We start from the raw sequence: 9044 nt of genomic DNA on the forward strand, positions 1-9044 counted from the left end.
TCAATCATTTCAGCCTTGTTGGCATTCAATAAGAGAGTCCTTGGAAATAACCGATAACTGTTCAACTGGATTATCACATTAACAATTTGAATCAAATAAAGTGACATTAACCATTTGAATTACCTCAACCCCACTTGTTGAACTTGACCAAATGTCTATAACATAACACAAACAAAGGTACAAAGTAACACAAATAAACGTACAAAGTGCACAAATAAATGGACAAAGTAACATTAACAAAGGTACAAAGTTCATAAAAGTCTTTTTAATCTAAAATACCATTGAACTTGACCATTATAGTGCCTTTCAAACGTAGGTAAAGTTCAAATTCGGGTCTCCTTGTCAAACTCACTTGAGTGCCAATCTCAACCATGATGGCATTCAACAAGCGAGACCTCGAAAATAGTCGGATTATCGCATTAACCATTTGAATCACCTCAACCCAGTAGTTGAAATTGAACCAAATATCTATAATATAACTCTAACAAAGGTACGAAGTTCATAAAAGTCCTTTTAATCTAAGATAGAAATTGTAAAATAAAATGAAATAAGAAAATAATATTCCATTGCCGAGAACCAAACCCAGGCCTACTGGGTGAAAGCTAAATATCCTGACCGCTGGACAACAATGGATTTTTGGTGAAGATGTCCTGAAGTCTTTTGTCAGATCGCTGTAGAGTTTTAGCATGATCTTTTGCTTAATGTCTAACTCTTCGACACGTCCTTCCCTGTGTGTGTTAAAGTTCTCAGAGTTACCGTGACGTTTGAGCTGTTCGATTGTGTGGCTCTTTCTTCAAAAGAGTCAACATCAAATGCTAGGTCTTTGATTGGCAACCCATCCAGGGGAGTGTCGATTGCAACGATTCCATCAACGATCTTCCCATGAGTTTATAGTGCATGACCCATTTTTTATACTATTCACCTTCGAGCACTACCATAGTTTTACATCGTCCATGAGATGCATTGCGGCTAACGTAACTCTCAGGTCATATGAGAAAGTTCCTGTAGCCCTCAACTCTCAGGTCATATGATAGAGTTCTTAGAGCTACCACGACATTTCAAAGTGTTCGATCGTGTGGTTTTTTCTTCAAAAGAGTCAACATCAAACGTAAGGTCTTTAATTGGCAACCCATCTAGGGGAGCTTCGAATGCATCGATTCAATCAACGGTCTTCCCATGAGTTTATGATGCATGACCCATTTTTATATCATCCACCTTCGAACGCCATCGTCCATGAGATGCATTGTGACCAACGTAACTCTTAGGTCCTATGAGCAAGTTCCTGTAACCTTCGAATATTGTTCTATGTCAAAAATAAAGTTTTTTAATTCCTTAGCATCCCGGAAGGGTTTGTGTTTTTGAATTTTGAGTTTGTTGCTTAACATGAGCTTGGCTTGGGGTGTGGTTCTCTACGACCCTTCTGGTCAAACTCACTAGGGTGCTCATCTCAGTCATCTCAACCATGATGGCGTTCAACAAAAGAGACCTTAAAAATGACTGGATTATCACATCAACCATTTGAATCACCTCAACCTTGTTAAACGTAGTATAGATCATATCTGTTAAGCACTGTCATAAGCCCTATTCTCTAGGACCAAGACCTATTCTCAAGGTCTTGCTAATATTTTTTAGGCCTGTTAGTTTATATTTAGGTTTAGCAGAAGGCTATATAATGCCATTCTTTCTGCGGTTGAAATCATCAAGCTTTGTGTGCAATATTGTATGCCTTGAGTAAATTTGGTGTTGTGAGTACATTTGTTCCACTTTCGGCGCACAACAAGTGGTATCAGAGCCAAGTTGTGGTATTTTGGGGTATTGTGAAAGCTTGGGCCTCATCGACCATTAGACGTGCTCACAATCGTGTTTATTCTCTTGAAAATCAATTTTCAAGAATTGTGGTTTTGAGTTTCATCCAGATTAATTATTGTAAATGGCAGAACCATCACGACGTGGATCGAGAGTGTGGAGTACCAATCTCGAAGTAGAGAAATTTGATGGAACCAATAATTTTGGTGTTTGGCGAGGCGAAGTTAGCGATTTGTTGGTCATGCAAGACCTTGATGTCTCTCTCCAAAAGGAAATGCCTGAAGACATGACAGAAGCAGAATGGACGAAATTAAATCGGCAAGCCTGTGGAATTATTCGATCCTGTCTTGGCAAGGATCAGAAATATCCATTTATGAAGGTTACCATGGCGAAAGAATTATGGGACAAGCTTGAAGCGAAATATATGAAGAAGAGTGTGGAAAATAAACTCTATTTGAAGAAGAAACTCTTCCGTTTTGATTACAAGGAAGGCATCTCAATGGCTGAGCATTTGGATGATTTTAACAAAATCATCACTGATTTGCTCAATCTTGATGTTAAGATTGATGACGAGGACAAGGCGTTGTTGTTATTAAACTCTTTGCCGGAATCCTACGAGTTTTTAGTAACGACCCTACTACATGGAATCACTAATATTGATTTTGAAGATGTTTCAAATGCCTTAATAAACAATGAGATGCGAAAGAAGGAAAAGGAGACGTATCAAAGCTCTAGCTCAAATGTTCTCACTGCTCCTGGAAGGACTTCCAATTGGAAAAAGAACGAATGTGGAGAGTCTCGATTAAAGTCGAGAGGTAGATCAGATAATTGGAGAAAACTTGATAAAAATGAGTGTGCATATTGTCGACAGAAAGGCCATTGGAAAAAAGATTGTTCGATCTTAAAAGAGAAGGGGTCGAAGTCCAATGTGGTTAGAGATGACGACACTGATACAGATGATGCCTTGACAATCTCCCTATCAGTCAGCCAAATCAGTGAATGGATTCTTGATTCTGGGTGCTCCTATCATATGTGTCCCAACAAAGAGATGTTTTTGGACTTCAAAGAGTTCAATGGTGGAGTTGTCTATATGGGAAATGATAGTACTTGTAAGATAATGGGAATCGGCTCAGTACAAATCAAGATGTTTGATGGGGTTATACGAAAACTCAAAGATGTGAGGTATGTCCCTGACTTGAAGAAACATTTGATTTCACTTCGCGTTTTCGATGCGAGTGGTTATCGCATCATTTTGGAAGGAGGGAATTTGAAAGTAGCTCGTGGAGCTTTGGTGGCTATTATAGGAACTAGAAGAGGTAGCATATACTACCTCAACGGAACCATAATAATTGGGCATGCTGTTGTGGCAAGTTCGAAAGAACAAGACATATCGAAATTATGGCACATGCGACTCGGGCATGCTGGTGAAAAGGCGCTTCAGACACTAGTGAACCAAGGAGTCCTTAAGGGTGCCACAACTGAAAGAATTGATTTCTGTGAACATTGTATATTTGGCAAACAAAAAAATGTGAAGTTTGGTACAGCTATACACCAAACAAAGGGCATTTTGGATTATGTTCACACTGATGTATGGGGTCCCACAAAGAATGTCTCATTGGGAGGAAAGAGGTGGTTCGTCACCTTTATTGATGACTACTCGAAGAGAGTTTGGATGTATCCCATGAGGCACAAAAACGAGGTTCTCCAAATCTTCCTAGAGTGGAAGAAAATGGTAGAGAATCAGACGGACAGGAAAATCAAAAGGCTGAGATCAGACAACGAGGGAGAATATACTTATGATCCATTCCTTAAAGTATGCCGAGATGAAGGGATCGTTCGACACTTCACTGTTCCTGGTAAGCCACAACAAAATGGAGTTGCTGAGAGAATGAACCAGAAATTAATAGAGAAGGTTCGATGCATATTGTCTCAAGCAGGATTGAGTAAGGCATTTTGGGCTGAGGCTCTCAGTTATGCAGTTCACTTGGTGAATCGTTTACCTATTTCTGGAAACGGTGGGAGAACTCCGCTTGAGGTATGGTCAGGTAGTCCTGTTAGTGATTATGATAAATTGCATGTGTTTGGGTGTCCTGCTTATTATCATGTGACAGACTCAAAGCTGGATCCTAGAGCAAAAAAAGCCAAGTTTATGGGCTTTAGCAAAGGTGTGAAGGGCTATAGGTTATGGTGTCCAGAAACAAGTAAGATTGTTAATAGTCGAGATGTGACATTCGATGAGTCTGGAATGTTTTTGCAGAAAATTGAAAATAATGACGAGGCATTGAAGCAGGTGGAGAAGGTGGTGTTCTCTCCTGATGTGGTTGCTCCTACTGAAGAACCTATTGACCAGGTAAATAATAACTTTGATGTCTTAGAACAGAAAGAGCAAAGTCTTGAGGAGTAAAGCCTTGTAAATGAAAGAGTGGAGGAACCTGAGTCAATCGCCAAGAATAGACCACGAAGGGTAATTCGAAAACCTGCAAGGTTTGATGATACGATAGCATATGCTTTCTCTTTGATTGATGGAGTTCCTAACCGTTACAAAGATGCTATTCAGAGCCCGGATAGTTTACACTGGCAAGAGGCTGTGAATCAGGAGATCGCATAATTGGAGATAAATCAAACTTGGGATTTGGTACAACTTCCAAAAGGTAAGAAGGAAATTGGTTGTAAATGGGTTTTTGCAAAAAAGGAAGACCCTTTTGGTATACGTTATAAGGCTCTACTTGTGGCTAAAGGCTACGCACAAAAGGAAGGTATTGATTACAATGAAATTTTCTCACCTGTGGTAAAACATTCTTCGATTCGAATTTTGTTGGCTTTGGTTGCTCAATTTAATCTTGAACTTGCACAACTCGATGTAAAAACTGCTTTTTTGCATGGAGATTTGGAAGAAGAAATATATATGACGCAACCAGTTGGTTTCCGAGTAGTTGGACAGCAACATTTAGTATGCAGATTGAAGAAATCTTTGTATGGGCTGAAGCAATCCCCTCGCCAATGATATAAAAGGTTTGATCATTTCATGGTAGAGCATATGTATACTCATAGTCAATTTGACCATTGTGTGTATTATCGACGTCTCGATGATGGATCGTTTATCTACTTGCTCTAATATGTTGATGATATGTTAATTGCTTCAAAGAGACAGGTGGAGATTGATAAACTCAAAGATGAGCTTTCTAAAACATTTGAAATGAAAGACTTAGGCAATGCAAAGAAAATACTTGGAATGGAGATAGAGCGAGATCGAAAAAAAGGTACAGTCTGGTTGACTCAGTCTCAATATCTACGCAAGGTATTGTCAAGATTTAGTTTGAATAATTCAACCAAACCGGTTAGTACTCCACTTGCTCCTCATTTCAAGCTTAGTGCTTCCATGTGTCCAAGTTCTGACAATGACAAAAGATATATGGAGAACATTCCTTATACAAATGCTGTTGGTGCGTTGATGTATGCTATGGTGTGTACTCGACCTGATCTTTCACACGCAGTAAGCATGGTGAGTCGTTATATGCATAATCCTGGTAAAGAGCATTGGCAGGCTGTAAAATGGATTCTTAGGTACATTCTTGGCACTATTGATGTTGGTATTAAGTTTCAAAAACAAGAAATGTTTAATCTTGACAATCGTGTAGCTGGTTTTGTGGATTCTGATTATGCTGGTGACTTGGATAAGCGACGATCTACCACGGGTTATTTATTTACTATGGCTGGTGGACCTGTGTGTTGGCGCTCAACATTGTAGTCTACTGTTGCATTGTCTACCACTGAAGCAGAGTATATGGCGGTAACGGAAGCTTTTAAAGAAGCTATTTGGATGCATGGTTTGATCAATGACTTGGGTATTTTGCAGGGACATATAGATGTATTTTGTGATAGCCAGAGCGCTATTTGCTTGTCAAAAAATCAAGTCCATCATGCTCGTACAAAACACATTGATGTCCGTTTTCACTTTATTCGAGAAATCATTAGCAAAGGGGATATTCGTTTACTAAAAATTGAAACTGCTGATAACCCTGCTGATATGTTGACAAAGGTGATCGCTCGTGAAAAGTTCTGCCATTGTTTGGATCTCATCAACGTCGGAAGGAAGGAGTAGTGTGTTGATGTGGTAGCAACCAAATTCGCTATCAACTTGGAAATCTTATGACAAGGTGGAGATTGTTAAGCACTGTCATAAGCCCTATTCTCTAGGACCAAGACCTATTCTCAAGGTCTTGCTAATATTTTTTAGGCCTGTTAGTTTATATTTAGGTTTAGCAGAAGGCTATATAATGCCATTCTTTCTGCTGTTGAAATCATCAAGCTTTGTGTGCAATATTGTATGCCTTGAGTAAATTTGGTGTAGTGAGTACATTTGTTCCGCTTTCGGCGCACAACAATATCTGTATATAGTAAGATAATCTAGTGGTTTACTAGTTTGTTACCAAGTCTATGTTTTACTGGTTTGTTACCAAATCTATGATTTAGAATGTAATCTTCATTATACACATCTATAAATACATGAGGTCGTGACCCTAGGTGAGGTCATTGTGCCATTCAACTTAACATGGTATCAGAACAAACGTTTATTTTTTAAATGTCTACCATATCTTCTTCCTCCTCCCCATCTACCATCTTCAATGCCGTCTCAACTACCATGGCGACCTTTGGCCCAATCCCTCTACACCATGCTGTCACAATTCGTCTAACCAAAAACAACTTCATCATATGGCATGCCCAGCTCCTCCCCTACCTACGGAGTACGAAGCTTATGGGCTACCTCGATGGCACCAATGTCGCACCTGCCAAGCTGGTCCTTTCCTCAACTGCTGCTGGTGCTGAGCTGGTCTCTAATCCGGCCTATATCAGTGGTATGATCAGGATCAACGATGTAGTTGCCGCTACTACATCCAATGAGGCGTGGGATACCCTGCAGCGGATGTTTTTGTCGTCAACTCGTGCTCGCACTGCTTATATTCATGTTGAGCTCGCCACGTCCAAGAAACGAGATCAATCTGCTGCAAATTACTTTTGCAAGATAAAAGGGCTGACCACCGAGCTGGCTGCCGTTGGCTCTGCCTTGCAGGATGATGATGTGATCGCGTATCTTCTCGCTTGTCTTGGCCCTGACTATGATCCCTTCGTCACCTCAATGACTACCAAGAGTGAAGCCCTCACGCTTGATGATGTTTTGCACATCTAATGACATTTGAAGCTCGCCAACTATAATACCAGACTGAACTTCAGTTAAATCCAGGATCTTCTTCCACTTATACTTGTCGTGCTGAACTTTAGTTAAATCTTGGATCTTCTGCCAATTATGTTGGTCGTGGAGGTCAGCAGAAGAATCGTGGGCATAGGGATCGTGGTCGTGGTCGTTCTCAAGGTTATGCACCCTTTCGTTCTGCTGGTGATCGTCGTGGCCCTTCTGCTCGTCCTTCCTGCTAGATCTGTGGCAAAGTGGGGCATACTGCTATCCGCTGCTAGCATAGGATGGATGAGTCCTATCAACATGAACCTTCTTCTACTCCTCCTACGGCACTGGCGGCTACTTCCTCTTACAAGATTGACACAAATTGGTACAACAACACAGGCACTACGGATCATATCACCAGTAACCTGGATCATCTCGCTGTGCGTGAATGCTATCATGGAGGTGAACAAGTTAAAGTCGGCAATGGAGCAGGTTTGCGTGTTTTTCATACTAGTCATTCTCTAATTAATACTGCTACTCGTCCTCTTGCATTGCATAATATTTTGCATGTTCCTGAAATTTTCAAACATCTTCTTTCCGTTCATAAATTTTCTCGTGATAATGACGTATTTTTTGAATTCCATCCTTGGCATTTTTCTATTAAGGATCTACGGTCGAGGAAAAGTCTTCTAGATGGGAGGTGTGAATTTGGTCTTTATCCTATTAAGCCATCTGATGTCGATCATCTCAAGCATGCCTTGGTGAGCAGATCTACTACTCACGCCCAATGGCATGTATGTCTTGGACATCCTTCATCTCAAGTAGTAAAATCAATTTTGCTTCTCAATAATATTTCGTGTGCTAGTGAGTCATCTTTGTTAATTTGTAATGCGTGTCAGTCAGCAAAAAGTCATCAGTTACCATATACTAGTTCTTTCCATAGGTCTTCGTCACCTTTGAGGCCCTGCACCTCCATCTGTGGGAGGTTTTAAATATTATATTAGCTTCATTGATGATTTTAGTAAATTTTCGTGGATTTATTTGATGCATGATCGTACAGAAGCTCCTCGTATATTTTTGCAATTCTAAGCTCATCTTGAGCACCTCCTAGATACTAAAATTAAGTGGGTCCAATCTGATTGGGGTGGGGAATATCTGAAAATTCATAACACATTTTTTCGTTCCCTTGGAATTGCTCATCATGTTTCGTGCCCTCACACACATCAACAAAATGGGCATGCTGAACGCAAGCACCATCATATTGTTGAAACTAGCCTAGCCCTTCTAGCTTATGCTTATGTACCTATGAAATTTTAGGACGATGCGTTTCTTACAGCCACATATCTCATCAATCGTCTTCCTACTCGTGTCATCGATAACAAATGCCCCTTAGAGCATCTTTTTCATACCCCACCAAATTACTCCTATTACAAAAATTTCGGTGTGCTTGTTGGCCTCATCTTCATTCTTATAACAAACAAAAGCTCTCTTTTCGATCAAAGGAATGTGTCTTTCTAGGCTACAGTTCTTTAGATAAAGGATATAAGTGTCTTGACACCGATTCTGGTCGTGTCCATATGTCTAGAGACGTCATATTTGATGAAAATGTTTTTCCATTCAAGAGAGCTCCACCTAATTCTTCCTCAATCATGCAGTCGACGCATAATGCCCTTAATTTGTGCACCTTGCATTTTGGTAATAGCAGTACTAATTTAGAGAATGATCACATGCATATGTCTGTGCCTACTAACTCTTTGGATGCAGAAAATTTGGTGTCTACATCAGCTTTGGAATTGCCGCAGCAATCCTCCGTGTCGCTGCCATGCAAATAGGAGTTGGTTGTTCCGCCAATAATTGAGGCCTCGGCTCCTCCGCCAGCAGATGATATTGCACAATGCCTGGTCAAATCCTCGATCGATGGTCAACCAACTACTGTAGCATCGGTTGCTCCCCTTGCAACAGCTGATACGACTGTCCCCTAAAATGTGGATCCTACACCTACTACTCATCCATATGGTACTCGATTGAAGCACAATATCAAGAAACCCAAGGTGCGTAG

The 9044-nt window shown here is 40.4% G+C and overlaps 1 non-coding gene and 1 pseudogene across 1 annotated transcript; both read left to right on the top strand.

Moving 5' to 3' along the window:
- The window catches only part of LOC111469949, a 42383-nt pseudogene extending 39110 nt beyond the window's left edge, over positions 1–3273 (top strand).
- Positions 3274–6868: 3595 nt separating this feature from the next.
- On the top strand, positions 6869–7006 carry LOC111469957. Its single transcript, XR_002714961.1, has one exon. It is a non-coding gene; the product is annotated as a small nucleolar RNA Z247 (small nucleolar RNA).
- Positions 7007–9044: the final 2038 nt, after the last annotated feature.

The sequence above is a fragment of the Cucurbita maxima genome, unplaced genomic scaffold, assembly GCF_002738345.1.
Source record: "Cucurbita maxima cultivar Rimu unplaced genomic scaffold, Cmax_1.0 Cma_Scf00042, whole genome shotgun sequence".
Lineage (NCBI taxonomy): Eukaryota > Viridiplantae > Streptophyta > Magnoliopsida > Cucurbitales > Cucurbitaceae > Cucurbita > Cucurbita maxima.